General features: G+C 48.5%; 1 protein-coding gene across 1 annotated transcript in view; it reads right to left on the bottom strand.

The window, feature by feature from the left end:
• ROR2 (receptor tyrosine kinase like orphan receptor 2) overlaps nucleotides 1-18818 on the bottom strand; it is a 200724-nt gene that overhangs the window by 92452 nt on the left and 89454 nt on the right. The window lies entirely within an intron of this gene.

Below are 18818 nucleotides of genomic sequence, written 5' to 3' on the forward strand. Positions count from 1 at the left end.
TCGCTTCCTGCTTCCATCGGCGTCCACCACCCGCACGCTGTCTCCGAAAAGCCCAGCCCTGCACATGAGCCTGCACATGCCCACTGCTGCCTTCTGACTTCTCTGGGCGTCACCCGTGAGGATGCGTGTGGCCAGCGTGGCCGTTTGTACTGGTGTGTGTGCACGACTTCCATGTACAAGGAGGTCCTGATTCTGCAATCCACTGCGCCTTCACCTGCAGTGCTGCTGAGAATGTTCTGGACCTGCAGGACCACCCACCTGGGCCTGGGGCTGCCGGCTGCCGCTCACAGGCTGCCGACCACAACAAGGTTTGGACTTCCGGGATCCGTCGTCTGCCCAGCATGTCCGGTCACGACCAGGACTAAGCCACGGAACGACGTGCTTGGTGCGCGCAGGGCCGTGGCGTTCCGTGGCCTGGAACTGGCTCCCTGAAGCAAAGTCCCTCTGCAGCCCCTGGCGGCATCCAGGGCCTCAGTCAGCTCCCGAACAATCCGAGCCCTGCCCAGAAAAACCCACCCACTAAGTATTTAATGAGGTCCTACTACGTGCAAGTTACATACCAAACACATACTTCTATCCAATCATGATGGTGGCTCTTGACCTTGGCAATGACTCAGGGCTACCTGAGAGAACTGTGCTTTGAAAACTACATATTCCAAGGCCACCCCGAGCCGAGGGCATCAGCACTCGCTGAGATGGTCCAAAGGGGGAGGTGCGGGTGGGGCAGCAGGAGGGACTGCAGACGGGACAGTGCCCCGTCCTGGCCCCCTCCTCCTCCTCCTCCTCCTCCTGAGTCGGGGGACTCCATGGCTGCAAAGATGGAGAGCTCAAGGCAGAGAGGCGCTGTGCCACTCCAGTCCCACCAGGCATGTTTGGCTCTCAGTCCCACCAGTCTCCACCTCCTGTCCCCGGAACACTGCCCTCAGGAGCCGGAACTAGCACGGGAAGCTCCACCTGCCCCAGGGTCCGAGCGCCTGGACAGAGATCAGTCTCCAGCGGGGTGCCAGCCATGCAGCCTCAGCACCAGGCGCCAGTGTGCTCCAATGCACAGACCAGCTGCCGGGAACCAATTCCAGCATGTAATAATTACAAGAGTTTCATCAAAAGGTTGGTGAAGCTTGGGGGGCTCAACAAGGGCTGAGTCACACATGTAGTTTACCTGTTGGAACGGCTGAAACGCACTTCCCCCAAACCTGAATAGGATTATCTGCTGCTATTCCCCAAACTGACAATGCTTCTGTAAACCTTACCCTTTTCAGTGTATGTCTCCACCTTGCCTTAGGACAAATTGTGTTAATAAATAGCATGGGGTCCTTAGACAAGGGGTAGTCTTCGTTCCTTTAGCTGAAGCTCCTCTGGCCCCCAATGCCTTTCAAAATTATCTTTCGTCTTTGGACTCCTTCTTAATCTACGCATCAGCTAATTTCTCCAGATTGCCGAACCCTTCGTAAGGCTGGGACAAGAACCCCGGCAACCAACCACTGCTTCACACGTGGGGCTTCTGTTTGCAACTCCGCAATGGCACAAAGTCTGTTTACTTCCAGAGGAAAGAAGCTGTAACAATTTACGTGTTGGATTTGAGAACCATCAGAAGAAAATGAAATAATTTTTAAGAAATGTGTATTCAAGGAAAACAAAAGTGCACTTCAGATTTTCAAGTTATATATATATATATATATATATATATATATATATATATATACACATTATTAAACCTTCCCTTAAAAACTTCTGTTCTGCAGTGTTTTCTAGTCTTAAAACAAGAAAACCATGTAATGAGGTCACATCTAGTATAATGAAACTAAAAATTGTAACAATTAAAAGTATTATAAGCCGAGACTTAACTGTCTGAGAGGGGAAGGGGAAAGCACACCCTGAGTGTTTATGAACACTCTGGGGGCGGGGGATCCCGAGGGTTTGGAGGGGCCAGTCAGGTGACAAGCTGGCCGTGGCTCTCAAAGCTTCCCATGAGGCCCACTTCCAGCCGCTCAAAGTGCTTTAAAAGGAGAAAATTCCAAGTGTGCACAGAGACTTTGTTAAGGCCCCAGGCTCCCGGGCTGACCTACACACACGTGGCAGGTAGGAAGAGTGTGCTTGCACTGCGCAGGCTCAGCTTCTTTTCCCCGCACCTTGGTGTAAACTGCAGAGCAAAAGAACAGGTGTAGACTAAAGGGCCACTTCCTCAGGCATTCAACAAACAAAACATCTCAGAAGCTCCTTCTCGCTGTCAAGCTGCCACACTGAATACGTGTTTTAGGGAAAAAGGAGTCACCATGTCCCGCTGCACTCACAGGCCGGCGCCGTCTGCACGGGGCTGGCGTCCCTGTCCTGTCCGGGGTTACCCTGGATCTACAGGGTCAGGCAGCAGCAGGTCCAGCCCGTTTCTTAGCCTGGGCGCGCCTGAGGGTGTACCCTTTGGACCCTGACAGGTGTGCGCACCACAGCTGTGAGGGCCGTGAGGGCCGTGAGGGCCCAGCACAGGCCGTCAGAGGCTATTCTGGGACAGAGGAAGCCAGCCAAGCCCCAAGGGAAGGTGCAGGGGAGCCGCCGGGCGCCCGGAGCCCACCTGCAGCCGCTCCACGGCTCAGGGCCCCGGCAGCCTGAGCCACTGCTCCGAGCCCGCCTGCACAGGCGCCTCTGCCGTGCCTCCCGCCGGGCCAGGCTGTGACCCATCCTCCGGCACGCCTCTCACCCGGAACATTCTAGAACCTCCGCCTCTATCCTGCCTGCAGGGCAGCCCTCTACCTTGTCTCCTTCACCGTAAATCACCTTTTTATAAAACGAGACCCCAAAACACAGAGACAAAACCCAGGGGCTCCCACTCTGATTTAGAACCTTCATTCAAAGCTTCTCCATTTCTGAGCGGGTCACTGGGAGCGCGGCGCCCACAGCGGGCGTGTCCTCCCCGACCCGGCCCTTCACCCAGCAAAGCAGCACTGCGTGCTGGGGCACTGCCGCCATCGCAGAGGGTGAGTCTTCGTGAAGCCCAGCTTCCTAAGCCCAATGCTCCCTGGGGTTCGGATGAGAGAGCACCCAGAACAGGAACCCCCTCCGGCGCACAGCCGGCTGCTGGCTCCGGCCGAGACGAGAGCGGTCTCAGTGCACTCTGAGGGGCGAGGGAGCCATTCCACTCTGGCCGCCAGGAAACCAGTAACTGATCCTGGGCAGAGTCAAAAGGGCAGCCACATAGAGGCCCTGAGAGCTCGCGCTCCACGCGGCACAGGCCTGCCCGCGCCAGGCAGGCAGACCCGGTGACGAGATGAGGAGGGCTGAGTGAGGAACAAGGAGCCGAGAGGTGCCGGGCTGACTGTGGGCACCAGGACACCTCACCCAGCCCCGCCTGTCCTGTGCGGCCCGAGCAGAGCATGTGTCTGTGTCTGTGTGTCTGTGTGCCTATGTGTGTCTGTGTGTCTGTACGTGTCTGTGTCTGTGTACCTATGTGTGTCTCTGTGTGTGTGTACCTGTGTGTCTGTGTGTGTCTGTGTGTCTGTGTGCCTGTGTGTCTGTGTGTGTCTGTGTGCCTATGTGTGTCTGTGTGTGTGTACCTGTGTGTCTGTGTGTCTGTGTGCCTGTGTGTCTGTGTGTGTCTGTGTGCCTGTGTGTGCCTGTGTCCCTGTGTGTGTCTGTGTGCCTGTGTGTGCCTGTGTGTGTCTGTGTGTCTGTGTGCCTGTGTGCCTGTGTGTGCCTGTGTGCCTGTGTGTGTCTGTGTGTCTGTGTGTGTCTGTGTGTCTGTGTGTGTCTGTGTGCCTGTGTGTGCCTGTGTGTGTCTGTGTGTCTGTGTGTGTGTACCTGTGTGTGTGTGCCTGTGTCTGTGTCTGTGTGTCTGTGTGCCTGTGTGTGCCTCTGTGTGTCTTTGTCTGTGTGTGTCTGTGTGTCTGTGTGTGCCTGTGTGTGTCTACGTGTCTGTGTGTCTATGTGTCCGTGTGTCTGTGTGCCTGTGTGTGCCTGTGTGTGTCTGTGTGCCTCTGTGTGTCTGTGTGTCTGTCTGTGTGTATGTGCCTCTGTGTGTCTGTCTGTGTGTGTGTGCCTGTGTGTGTCTGTGTGCCTGTGTGCCTGTGTCTGTGTGCCTGTGTGTGTCTCTGTGTGTCTGTGTCTGTGTGTGTCTGCGTGTCTGTGTGTGCCTGTGTGCCTGTGTGTCTGTGTGTGTCTACATGTCTGTGTGTGTCTGTGTGCCTGTGTGTTTCTGTGTGCCTGTGTGTCTGTGTATCTGTGTGTGTCTGTGTGCCTGTGTGCCTGTGTGTATCTCTGTGTGTCTGTCTGTGTGCCTGTGTGTGTGTGTCTATGTGTCTATGTGTCTGTGTGTCTGTGTGCCTGTGTTTCTGTGTGTGTCTCTGTGTGTCTGTCTGTGTGCCTGTGTGTGTGTCTATGTGTCTATGTGTCTGTGTGCCTGTGTGTGTGTGTCTGTGTGCCTGTGTGTCTGTCTGTGTGCCTGTGTGTGTGTGTCTATGTGTCTATGTGTCTGTGTGTCTGTGTGCCTGTGTGTCTGTGTGTGTGTCTGTGTGCCTGTGTGTGTGTGTCTATGTGTCTGTGTGCCTGTGTGTGTCTATGTACCTGTGTGTGTCTGTGTGCCTGTGTGTGTCTGTGTGTCTGTGTGCCTGTGTCTGTGTCTGTGTGACTGTGTGTATCTGTGTGTCTGGGTGTCTGTGTGTCTGTGTTTCTGTGTGCCTGTGTGTTTCTGCGTGTCTGTCGCTGCACGTCTCTGGAAGAGTGGTGTATTGGGGAAGCTGACCTGCCACTCACCACAGACGCGCAGGGCAGCTGCCTGGCTCCAAGCCCCAGGCGGGTCCAGTGTGTGGGGCGGGAGGGGGAGGGAAAGGGGTTGGGGGAAGGCAGAAGGGCAGGCCAGGCGACTGGGGACATGGGTTGTAATAAAACGATACCTGCAGGTGCGGCCTGTGGAACCAGAGCACGTGTGACCACTTCGGGTAAATCTATCAGCTACATGGCTGTCCCTCACTCAAACGCCAGGACAGCCAGGGACGGCACTGCCTTCTTCCACTCCCAACCCGCTCTCTGAGGAGGGAGCCCTGAGTCAGGCTTTCGAATGGCAGACCCATGACAAGAACCAGCACTTCTAGCGCATGCTCTGACGCACCCACGGCCGGCTGCCTCCGGAGCAGTCCACGAAAGGCGGCCCCCAGCCCGGGGCCAGAACACCTGGCTGTCTTCCTGCTCAGAGGCCAGCCAGCGCAGGCATGTGGCCCAGCGGGACCCTGGGCCAAGGCACAGATCCCACGTGCTTATTTCCAAACCACTTAGCTGCAGGCATGTTATGTTTTACATGCATGAAAGCATCACGGGTGTGTGATAACATGTTGTCACCGTTATTTGGAAGACCTGGTGTCCAACCATTGGAGGCACGTTGAACAGCTCTTTACCAGAATACAAACCACAAACCCAGGACACAATGCTGCTGACAGGCCCGTCCCACCCTGGCCCAGGCGGGGCCTGTCGGGGACAGTCCTGAGCACAGCCTGTCCCTGCCCTCCCTGGACCGAACAGGACGCAGACGACCTGGCACCGTGGGTTCACTCCCCCGGAAGGAATCCAGTCCCTCCATCCTGGATCCATGGGCAAGTCCACATTTTCTGGAACCTGACCAAGAACTTTGGAAACTCAACGCTATCCTGCCTTGAGCTACGTTTCCCTTTATGGCAACGACACCTCAGCGGCTCTCCCACGAGTGGACTGTGTTCCCAGGCGCCACAGGCCTCAGACCCAGCATGGGCCCCAACCTGGGAACGCCGGGCCCAGAGGCCTGAAACTCTCATGGGCTTGACTTTAAAGGGTTGTTTTCACTGGCTTATGTGACGTGACAGCATTTCAGACCTAGCATCCAGTGATCTCTGAGTGGGGGCGGGCATGGATCTGCAGGGGTGCAGGCATGGATCTGCAGGGGTGCAGGCATGGATCTGCAGGGGTGTGGGCATGGATGTGAACATGGATCTGCAGGGGTGCAGGCATGGATCTGCAGGGATGTGGGCATGGATCTGCAGAGGTGTGGGCATGGATGTGAACATGGATCTGCAGGGGTGCAGGCATGGATCTGCAGGGGTGGGGTATGGATCTGCAGGGGTGCAGGCATGGATCTGCAGGGGTGCAGGCATGGATCTGCAGGGGTGCAGGCGTGGATCTGCAGGGGTGTGGACATGGATGTGAACATGGATCTGCAGGGGTGCAGGCATGAATCTTCAGGGGTGTGAGTATGGATCTGCAGGGGTGCAGGTATGGATCTGCAGGGGTGGGGTATGGATCTGCAGGGGTGCAGGCATGGATCTGCAGGGGTGTGGGCATGGATCTGCAGGGGTGTGGGCATGGATCTGCAGGGGTGCAGGCATGGATCTGCAGGGGTGTGGGTATGGATCTGCAGAGGTGTGGGCATGGATGTGAACATGGATCTGCAGGGGTGTGGGCACGGATGTGAACATGGATCTGCAGGGGTGTGGGCACGGATGTGAACATGGATCTGCAGGAGTGTGGGCATGGATGTGAACATGGATCTGCAGGGGTGTGGGCATGGATATGAACATGGATCTGACAAACCCATGGGACACACACAGAGACATACACACAGAGACATACAGACACAAACACAGACATACACACACAGAGAAAAACACACAGACACACACACAGAGACACACAGACACACACACAGAGAGACACACAGACACACACAGACATACACACAAATAAATACAGACACACACACAGACACGCACACACAGACATAGACACACAGAGACACACACTGACACACACAGGCACACACATGATACACACACAGACATACACACATGGAGAAACAGACACACACACAGAGACACACACACGCAGACACGCATGCAGACTGAGGCTATGTAAACATAAAGTTGATGTCTAATATGATATTCTCCCAAGGGCATATTCAATTATTCCAACACTGTTTATTAAAATCATCATTACTTTCCTACTTACTTGAAAAGACATATATTCCATTCCTTTGTTCTATTTGTCTATTTAATTACTAAAACAAGTTATCCTATATAATAAAGAGCTAACATGCAAATGGTCATTGTGCCCTCACGCCCTCACACCGGGGCGGGGGGACCTGAGACCGGGCCGGGGGACCTGAGGCCATGCCCCCCGCTGCCCTGGCGCTGGGCCAGGGGACCTGAGGCTGTGCCGAAGGACCTGAGGCCGTGTCACCTGCCCGGCGGGGCGTGACGGGGGACTTGAGGCTGCACCCCACCCCCCGCCCTGAAGGGCTTGATGGGGATGGGGCCAGCCGGGTCTGGGTCTCACATGATTTTGAGGTGCATGCGGGTGGGCGGGGACTTGACTCTGAGTCCCACGGCGCACCCCAGATGCTGACAGGAGGGAGAGTTTCATACACATTTTACTAATTTTCTTTCATCTCTGACACTTCCATTATAGAGAAAGGGCAAATAACAATATTAAAGTATTTCCTCTAATTAATTCCCTTTTAATGTGCATGAATTTCATGCACCGGGCCACTAGTCAGTTAATAAATTCCTATATATCTCATATACTCCATTCCTTTGTTCTATTTGTCTATTTAATTATTAAAACAAATTTTGATATCAAATAGAGCAAAAATACCATTAGTTTTTCTTTTTCAAAATTATCTTAATTCTCCTTGCTAATCAATTCTACATGGATTTTGGAAACAGCAAGCCAGATTCTGTAATGGAACTGTATTAAATGTGTGTGTTAATTTCAGGAGCACCAAATCTCTGTTAATATTGCATCCCATCCACCATTCCAGTTACTCCGAACTTCTTTTACATCCTTCAGCGAAGTCACAGAGCTCACGCACATTCCCACCGTGGTTATTTCTGGGGATCTGACTGGTTTTGTTGCTACTATAAACAGGATTTTTTCCATTTGTTGCTCTCAGTGGTTTCTGCAGGTATGTAAAAATGACACTGATGTTTCTAAGTTGATCCCGAATCCAGCCAACTCACTAATATCCCCTTATTAGTTCTAAGATGTTCAACGAGTTCCTTGCATTTTCTATACATAGAAAAATAAATCAACTGCAATTAAAAATGGTTTTATCCCTTTAAGTATGCCTATTGTTTGCCTCATTTAATTTCATATTAGAGAACTTTCACTGTATCCAATATGCTCATTTGACTCTTTACAACCCCTACTGTTCTCGAGACTAGATTCACCTCTCATAACAGTGGGTATGACAGACCACCTTCTTATATCATATACAAGAATAAGCTCAAATGGGTTAAAGACTTAAATATAAGACCACAAACCAGAAAACTCCTAGAAGAAAACATGGCAATAAACTCAGTGACATTGCTCTTAGTAATGTGTCTTTGGATATGTCTCCTGGGACAAGGAAAACAAACAAACAAACAAAACCAAATGGAACTCATTAAACTAGAAGGTCTTTGCACAGCACAGGAAATTACCTACAAAAAAGAAAAGACGGCCCGCTGACTGGAGACTATATTCGCCGAAGTACATCCAAGGAAGGGCTATTATCCAAAGTCTACGAGACTCATACAACTCAACACTAAAAGGATAAGCAACTCGATTTAAACATGGGCAGAGGACCTGAATAGACACTTCCCAAAGAGGACGTACAGATGCCCACAGACATGAAAAATGCTCAAAGTCACTGACCATCAGAGAGATGCAAATTAAAACCACAATGAGGTATCACCTCACACCTGTCAGAATGGCTGCCATCAACAAATCAACAAACGACAAGTGCTAGCGAGGATGCGGAGAAAAGGGAACCCTCGTGCACTGCTGGTGGGAATGCAGACTGGTGCAGCAGCCACTGTGGAAAACAGTATGGAGATTTCTTAAAAAATTAAAAATTGAACTGTCTTATGATCCAACAATCCCACTTCTGGATATTTATCCAAAAAAATCCAAACACTAATTCGAAAAGTCATATGCACACCTATGTTCATTGCATTGTTATTTACAATAGCCAAGATATGGAGGCAACTTAGGTGTCCATCAATAAACAATGGGTAAAGAACATGTGATACGTACATCAATGGAATATTATTTAGCCATAAAAAAATAATGAAATCTTACCATCTGTGACAACATGGATGGACATAAAGGGTATGCTGAGTGAAATAAGTCAGACAGGAATCCACATGGCAGCCGGCAGGACGGGAGTGAGGGAGAGAGTGAGAGAGTGAGAGGGGAATCTGTGTGTGTGTGTGTGTGTGTGTGTGTGTGTGCGCACGCACACGCGTGCATGCATGCACGTGTGAGGGACAGTCAGATCTCATAGATGCCTCAGGGGCAGGCAGTTCAGGCTCTCCTGGACAAAGAGCCCCTGCTACCGCCACAGGCACTCTCAAGGAGGGTGCGGCTCTGGCTCAGAAACCACACCATCGTGAAGGGGGAGTGGCAGCAGCTGGGAGCACAGCCTCGCCACCACCCAGACCCGCCACCACCCAGACCCGCCACCACCCAGGCCCGCCACCACCCAGGCCCGCCACCACCCAGGCCCGCCACCACCCAGACCCGCCACCACCCAGACCTGCGCAGTGAGCCGCACAGCAATGGGACCTTGCGCAGCCCCGCCAACCCCAAACGCCTCTAGCCGACACCTGGGGACCACCAGCTCCGTAAGGAAAGAAACAGCTCAGAACAGAGAAATCAAGGCATGAGACTCGAGGCAGACCCCGTCTCTGGGCTAAGGAGGCCCCAGTCGCTGGTCTACTCCGAGCTTCAACCTCAAGGACCTCAATCAGGTGCCCAGGGCCAGAAAGGGACAGTGACTCACACTGACCTGCACCAGAGAGCTCCGGGAGGCCCAGGATGGACACACCAAGGACCAGCTTCAACATCATCAGAGCAAAATCCAGTGCGCTCCACAAATAGCAGACACAAAGGTCTTTCAGTGTGTGTGGTTTTGTTTATTGGTGTGTGTGTGTGTACTTTTTGGTTTTTGTTGCTTGTTTTTTACCCCCTTATTTTCTTTCTTCCTCTTTCTTTCATATCTCTAATTTCTCTCTTTCCTTCAATTCTGTTCTCTTGTCTGTTTTTACTGTTATTATTCTCTTATTTTATTTTGTTTTTCTCAATTATTTTGTTTTACTTTTCCTATCTATATCAATATATCCATTTTTACTACATTTTAAATTCATAATTATTATTTCATTTATTTTCTTATTCCTTTTCTTTTTTCTTACTAATTCTTTTATCTTATCCTTGCTTCCATATAGCCATCTTTTCATTTTCTTCTTCCTCCCTTTTTCTTTATATCCCCTCTAAACATTTGGTCATGTGTCTTCTAGGATTCTCTTTATTTTACCTTTGTTTTGCTTTCTCTCCTTTTTCCTTCTTAGTCTTTCCTGTTGTTACTGCATTAAGTAGCTCGATTTTCATGGTTCTTTTTGGTTTGGTCCTGTTGTATATTATTCCTTTCTGTCAGCACCTATATAATACCTGGCTTGAAGATGTAGGGGTTGAACTTCACTGACAGCAAGTAGGAGGGGAAATCCCTCCCACAAACGTGACGTCAACAGTGAAGTCCCAATTATAACAGGGGAGCCCAAATAACACACACAAGAGGCATTCCTAGAGCATCCAGCTAAAGTGAACAGAGAGACCCCTCAGACACTTTCTACGTAAGGCCACCCCACAAAGAGTGGGAGGCACAGCAGTTCCATCTAATACACAGGAGCAAATACAAAGAGACAGCTAACATGGGGAGACAAAGGAGCAACCTCCAAATGAGAGAAAAGAAGGAATCTCTATAAAAAGAACAAAATGAGATGGAGGCAAGCGACCTATCAGACATAGAGTTCAAAGCAATGGTTACTATGCTAAGTAACTTAGCGGAAATTAAAACAGCATGAAAAGGGAAATAGAGGCCATGAACAAGAACCAGACAGAAAGGAGGAATGATATACCTGACATGAAGAACACACTGGAAGGGATTAAAAGCAGATTGGATGAAGCAGGGGATCGAATCAGCGATTTGGAAGACAAGGCAGAAATAAGTACCCATTAGAGCAGCAAATAGAAAAAAGAATTAAAAAGCAGGAAGATAGCTTAAGGGAGCTATGGGACACCATGAAGTATAAAAGCATCCACATTATAGGAATGCTAGAAGGGGAAGAATGTGAGCAAAGATAGAGAACCTGTTTAAAGAAATAATGACAGAAAACTTTCCCAAACTGATGAAGAAAAATGTCACACATGTTCTGGAGGCACAGAGAGTCTCAATCAAGATGAACCCAAAGAGACCCATGCCTAGACACATCATAATTAAAGTGGCAAATGTTAGAGAAAAAGAAAGAATCTTAAAGGCAGCAAGAGAGAGACAGAAAATTACCTGCAAAGGAGCTCCCATTAGAATGCCAGCTGACTTCTCAATAGAAGCCCTTCAGGCCAGAAGTGGCATGAAGTACTCAAAGTAAGGTAAAGCAAGGGCCTAAATCCAAGACTACTGTATCCAAGGCTATCATTTAAATCAAAGGAGAAATAAAAAGCTTTCTTGACCAAAAAAAGAAAAAGGTTAAAGAAGTACATTACCACCAAACCAACAATGCAAGAAATGTTAAAGGGACTGCTTTAAGAAGAAAAGGAGAAAGAGGGGATCATAGGTATAAAGAAAATAAAAATGGCAATAAATAAATACCTATCAATAATAACCTTAAATGTAAATGGATTAAATGCTCAATTCAAAAGACATTGGGTGACTGAATGGATAAGAAAACATGACCCATATATATGCTGTCTACAAGAGACCCACCTCAGAACAAAAGATAGACACAGACTGAGAGTGAAGGCATGAAAAAATTTATTCCATGAAAATTAAAAGGAGAAAAAAGCTAAGGTAGCAATACTCATATCAGACAAAAGAGACTTCAAAATAAAGACCATAACAAGAGACAAAGAAAGCCATTTCATAATACTAAAGGGAATGATTCAATAAGAAAATATAACCCTTGTAAACATATATGAGCACCCAATATAGGAGCACCCAAGTACATAAAAAAACTCTTGATGGACTTTAAGGGAGACATTGACAGCAATACAATCACAGTGGGGGATTTTAACACCCCACTGATATCACTGGATAGATCTTCCAGACAAAAAATGAACAAGGAAACAGAGGCCTTAAATGACACGCTAGATCAGATGGATCTAATCAATATTTACAGAACATTTCATCCCAAAGCAACAGAGTATACATTCTTCTCAAGCTCACATGAAACATTCTCAAAGACAGACCACATGTTAGGGCACAAAACAAGTTTATACAAATTCAAGAAGATTAATATAATACCAAGGTTCTTCTCAGATCATAGTGGCATGAAGTTAGAAATCAACTACAGTAAAAACAAAACAAAACAAAAAAAAGTCAAACACATGGAAGCTAAATATCATGTTATTAAACAATGAATGGGTTACCAATGAGATCAAGCAAGAAATTAAAAACTGCCTGAAACAAATGAAAATGAACACACAACCACTCAAAATCTATGGAACACAGCGAAAGCGGTGCTGAAACGGAAGTTCATAGCACTACAGGCCTACCACAAGAAACAACAAAAAGGACTAATAAACTATCTAGCCTGACAACTAAACGAAGTAGAAAGAGAACAAGAAAAGCCCAGGGGAAGTAGAAGGAAGGAAATAATAAAGATCAGAATGGAAATAAATTACATAGAGATTAAAAAAATAAATTAAAAAAAAAAAAACAGTACAAAAGATCAAGAATCCAAGAGCTGGTTCTTTGAAAATATAAACACGATTGATGAACCCCTAGCCAGACTCATCAAGAAACAAAGAGAGAGGAACCAAATAAATAAAATCAGAGATGAAGTGACCACTGATCCCACAGAAACACAAAGGACTGTAAGAAAATACTAAGAACAACTATGTGCCCACAAACTGGACAGCCTGGGTGAAATGGCCACATTCCTAGAAACATACCATCTTCCAAAACTCAGTCAGAAGAATCAGAAAACCTGAGTAGGCCAATGACAACTGATGAAATTGAAGCAGTAATTGCAGCAAACAAAATTCTTGGATTGGATGGATTTACAGGAGAATTTTACCAAACATTCAAAGGAGAACTAACACCTATCCTCCTCAAACTATTCCAAAAAATTCAAGAGGAAGGAATACTTCCAAGCTCTTTTTACAAAGCCAGCATTATCCTAATTCCAAAACCAGATAAAGACACTACAAAGAAAGAAAATTACAGGCCAATATCCCTGATGAACACAGATGCTAAAATCCTCAACAAAATACTAGCAAATCGGATCCAGCAATATACTAAAAAGGTCATACTCCATGACCAAGTGGGATTTATTCCAGAGATGCAAGGCTGGTACAATATTCGCAAATCAATAAACGTGATATATCACATAAACAAATTGAAAGATAACATGAGCATATCAATAGATGCAGAAAAAGCATTCAACAATATCCAGCACCCTTTTTTGATTAAAAATTCTCAGTAAAGTGGGAATAGAGTGATCATACCTCAACATAATAAAAGCCACATATGACAAATCTACAGCCAACATAATACTCAATGGGAAAAACTAAAAGTGTTTCCCTTAAGAACACGAAAAAGACAAGGATAGTACTGGAAGTGCTAGCCACAGCAATCTATATCTTACCTAATAATACACACACATGTAAATTGACCGTACCTCCGCTACACCCATAGCCAATCAGAGTGGGTATACAAATTAACCCAACAAAGATGGCGGTTAATTTGCATACATAGGCACCCAGCACCTGGGTCCCAGGAACATCCTGTCACCCAGGTCACTCTGAGGTAGGCCCCACATGGGCCCTGAGCAGCCTGGGAAGGGCCTGAGCCAGGGGGCTCCTGGGCACGGCCAAGCCTGCAATCAGAGCCGACGGGGCAGGGGCAGAGCCGGCGATCGAAGGAGCTGGGAGACCCCTGCCCAGGCCTAAAACCTCAGCCAGAGGCTTTAGGCCTGGGCAGGGCCCAGCCCTCCATTGGTGTGAACTATAGAGGAAACACCTTTTCTGACCGCTCATTGGCTAAGCTCCTGGTACGCCACTCGCAATGTTCTTGGTAATTTGGGTAATAAGAATCCAAGAAGGTGATCTAGGGTTTTTCCACCTCACTCCTAGAGAAAAAAACGAGAGTCCACTGCTGGAGGGCTAAGAAATGTCATATCCTGCCCTAGCCGGTTTGGCTCAGTGGATAATGCCTCGGCCTGCCGACCACAGGGTCTGGGTTCAATTCTGATCAAGGGCATGTACCTACGTTGCAGGCTCCTCCCTGGCCGGGGCCCAGGTCAGGGCTCATGCAGGAGGCAACCAATCAAAGTGTTCCTCTCACTTTGATGTTTCTCTCTGTCTTTCCCCTCTCCCACATTCTCTAAAAGTCAATGAAAACATATCCTCAGGTGAGGATAAAAAAAGAAAAGAAAGAAAGAAATGTCATATCCTATGAAAGACACATCTTGAAAATGCCTAAAGAAAGTTGTCATTTTTTCTTGGTGAAGGGACTGGAGTCCGTGTTGATGAAAACACCTTTGTGGCTGTGGTGACTGGCAGTGGCTGCAGCAGCGGGGTGATGGGGCTGGTGCCTTCCCCTGATTAGCCCGGTCACCTCCCACAAAGGGAGGCCAGACTGCGGCTTAGGAGTAGGACATCCCCTGAGGGCTCCCAGTATGTGAGAGGGGGCAGGTTGGGCTGAGGGACCCCCCCACCCCCAGAGCACGAATTTCGTGCATCGGGCACCTAGTATATATATATAAAACCCTAAATCCAAGTAGACCGAACGGCAGAACAACCAAACAACCGGTCACTATGACGGGTGCTGATCACCAGGGGGTGTGTGCAGAACATGGCAGGCGTCGGCAGCAGGCAGCATAGCGCAGAACATGGCGGGTGTCAGCCACGGCGAGATGGTGGAGCAGGTGAGCGGGGGAGCCAGACCAAGGCAGGGCACCGGTCGCTGTCATCGGGGCAAGCCTCTGATGGTAACTGAAAATTCTTTGCTCCTGCTGCCGGCACCAGTCCCGCTCGCACATGCTGCTGGTGCCAGAGCTGCCACTTGCACCCACTGCCAGTGGCCGGCACCCGCCTCAATCAGCAGGTCCGAGCAGCGGCTGCCTGCCCCAATCGCCCCTCAGGGCTTCTCCACCTCCCCCTGCTCTTGAGGGGCGATCAGGGCCAGTAGCCACCTCTCACACCCAATGCCAGCGCCAGAGCCACCGCTTGCACCCACTGCTGGCACCAGCCCACTAGCACCTGCTGCCGGTGCCAATCGCTCCATGCCGTCAGCAGGTGCGAGTAGCGGCTGCCAGCCCTGATCGCCCATGAGGGCTTCTCCACTTCCCCCTGCTCCTGAGGGGCAACTGGGGCAGCAGCTGCCACTTGCACCCGCTGCTGGCGTCAGCCCCAATCATTCCATGCCGTCAGCAGGTGAGAGCGAGGCTGGCGCCATGTGGGAAAGGTGGCAGCAGGAGTGGGGCGACCAGCAGACAGGGAACCGGGGGCCGCAGCAGGAGGTGCCGGGTGGGGGCACAGAGGATGGGCCAAGACCCGCCCCTGTGCCCACCGCAGCCTGTTGGCCCACAGTTCCCCTCAAGGTGCACGAATGCGTGCACTAGGCCCCTATTCCTATATAATCCTATATAATAAAAAGCTAATATGCTAATTAGATCGAACAGCAGAACGACCGTCCAGACGAAGCTGGGGCTACGAGGGCCTGAGGCAGCTGAGGCTGCGAGGGTCGAGCCCCTTGCACGAATTTTATACATCAGGCCTCCAGTAAGACAAGAAGAAGAAATAAAAGGCATCCAAATTGGAAAGGAAGAAGTAAAACTGTCACTATTTGCAGATGGCATGACATTGTACATAGAAAACCCTAAGACTCCACCAAAAAACTACTAGACTTAATAAATGAATTCGGCAAGGTGGCAGGATACAAAATCAACATCCAGAAATCAATGGCATTTTTATACACCAATAATGAACTCTCAGAAAGACAAACTAAAAAAACAATCCCATTTACCACTGCAACAACAACAAAAATAAGATACCTAGGAATAAACTTAACCAAGGAAGTAAAAGACCTATATAGGACATTGAAAAAAGAAACAGAGGAAGATACAAATAAATGGAAACATATACCATGTTCATTGTTGGAAGAATTATCATCATTAAAATGTCTATACTACCCAAAGCAATCTATAGGTTCAACACAATCCTTATTAAAATACCAAAAGCATACTACACAAAGCTAGAACAAATACTCCAAAAATTTATATGGAACCATAAAAGACCCCAAATAGCTGTAGCAATCTTGAGAAAGAAGAATGAAGTAGGAGAGAGCACAATACCAGATATCAAACTATACTACAAAGCCATAGTAACCAAAACAGCCTGGTACTGGCACAAGAACAGACATATAGACCAATGGATCAGAACAGAGACCCCAGAAATTGACCCACAGCATTACAGTCAATTAATATTTGACAAAGGAGGCAAGAACATACAATGAAGTAAAGAGTTTCTTCAATAAATGGTGTTGGGAAAACTGGACAGACACATGCAAAAAGATGAAACTAGACCACCAACTTATACCATACACAAGAATAAACTCAAGGTGGATAAAAGACTTAAACGTAAGGCATGAAACCATAAAAATCTTAGAGGAGAACAAAGGCAGTAAAATCTCAGACATACATCTCCTAGGGCAAAGGAAACTAAGGAGAAAATAAACAAATGGGACTACATCAAAATAAAAAGCTTCTGCACAGCAAAAGAAACTGCCATCAAAATGAAAAGGAAACCCATTGTATGGAGAACATATTTGCCAATGATACATCAGATCAGGGGTTAATATCCAAAATATATAAAGCACTCATACAACTCAATAGAAGGTAGACAAATAATCCAATTTAAAAAATGGGCAGAAGACCTGAATAGACATTTCTCCAAAGCGGACATACATATGCCAAGAGACATATGAAAAAATCCTCAAAGTCACTAATCATCAGAGAAATGCAAATTAAAACCACAAAGAGTTATCACCTCTCACCTGTCAGAATGGCTGCCATCAACAAATCAACAAACAACAAGTGCTGGTGAGGATGTGGAGAAAAGGGAACCCTAGTGCACTGCTGGTGGGAATGGAAAATTAAATATGGAACTTCTGTTTGACGCAGCAATCCCACTTCTGGGAATATATCCGAAAAACGCCAATCAGAAAGAATATATGCACCCCTATGTTCATAGCAGCGTTATTTACAATAGCTAAGATTTGGAAACAGCCCCAGTGCCCATCAGTAGATGAGTGGATAAAAAGCTGTGGGACATTTATACAATGGAATGCTATGCAGCTGTGAAAAAGAGGGATCTCTTACCCCTTGGAGCAGCATAGATGGACCTGGAAAATATTATGCTAAGTGAAATAAGCCAGACTGAGAAAGACAAATATCACATGATCTCACATATCTGTGGAATCTAATGGACAGAATGAACTGAGTAACAAAATAAGACCCAAAGCAGGGAGGCATGGGACAGACTGACATACTCCACGTGGGGTTGGAGGGACGAGAGATAAACCAAAGAACTTATATACTGACTAGAGGCCCAGTGCACGAAATTCGTACTTTGTGGGGGAGGGACCACACAGCCCGGCCTGCACCCTCTCGCAGTCCAAGACCCCTTGGGGGATGTCCGACTGCCGGCTTGTGGCTGGATGGCCTTGTGCTGCTGCACGGCCTGCTGCTTGAGCTTCAGCAGCTGCTGCACGTGCACGGGCTGGGCCACCAGGGTCTGGCCTGCAAACACCGAGTGGGTGAGTCAAGCAGAGGCAGGCTCACCCTGAGTTCCCTGCGCTTCCCTGAGTCACTGAGTTGTTCAGACTGCCTGCCTTCTACCGAGAACGGCACCAGGACCAGGCCTAGGCCAGCAGTCGGACATCCCTCTCGCAGTCCGGAACCCCTCGGGGGATATAGCGCCAAGTGGCAGGCAGCTAGGGAGGAGCCCGGATCGGGGCCAGGCACCGCACCGCTCGCGCTCATCCCAGCCCACTGCACCTACTGCCGCCACTTGGTAGCGCTGCTGTGGAGGCGGGAGAGGCTCCCGCCATGGCAGCTGCGCTCGTCAGCTGTGAGCCTGGCTTCTGGCTGAGAGGAGCTGCCCCTGTGGAAGCACACTGACCACCAGGGGGCATCTCCTGCATTGAGCGTCTGCCCTCTGGTGGTCAGTGTGCATCATAGCAACCGGTCATTCTGGTCTTTCCGCCATAACGGTTGTTTAGCTTTTATTATATAGATATAGATAGCCCAGGGACACAGGCAATAGGGTGGTGAAGACCTGGGGGCGGGGGCAGTGGTTGGGAGAAGGGGGGTAAAGGGGAAATATCTGTAATTCTATCAACAATAGAAAGTATATTTAAAAAGTAAGTCCGACAGAGAAAGGCAAATACCATATGATTTTAGTTATATGTTAAATCTAAAAAACAAAATAAATAAAACAAGCAGATGAATAGATACAGAAAACAAACCAGGGGTTGGTAGATGGGCGGGTTTAGGAGCCCAGGTGGGAAAGGGTGAGGGATTGGGAGGTACCAATCGGTAGTTACAACGGGTCCTGAGGGTATGGAGGGCGGCTCAGGCAGGTCTCTGCAGGGACGCCAGGTGACCACCTGGCGGGTTAGAGAAATGTCTAACCAGTATGCTGTACACCTGAAGCTAATATGAAATAATATTGAGTGGAAACGTAATTGAAAGATAAAAAATTAACGATTAAAACAAGATAGTGGATATAACTCTACCAGGACTCCCGTGTGGGGCAGGAAGGAAAGCCGC

This window comes from Cnephaeus nilssonii (genome assembly GCF_951640355.1).
Source record: "Cnephaeus nilssonii genome assembly, chromosome: 14".
Lineage (NCBI taxonomy): Eukaryota > Metazoa > Chordata > Mammalia > Chiroptera > Vespertilionidae > Cnephaeus > Cnephaeus nilssonii.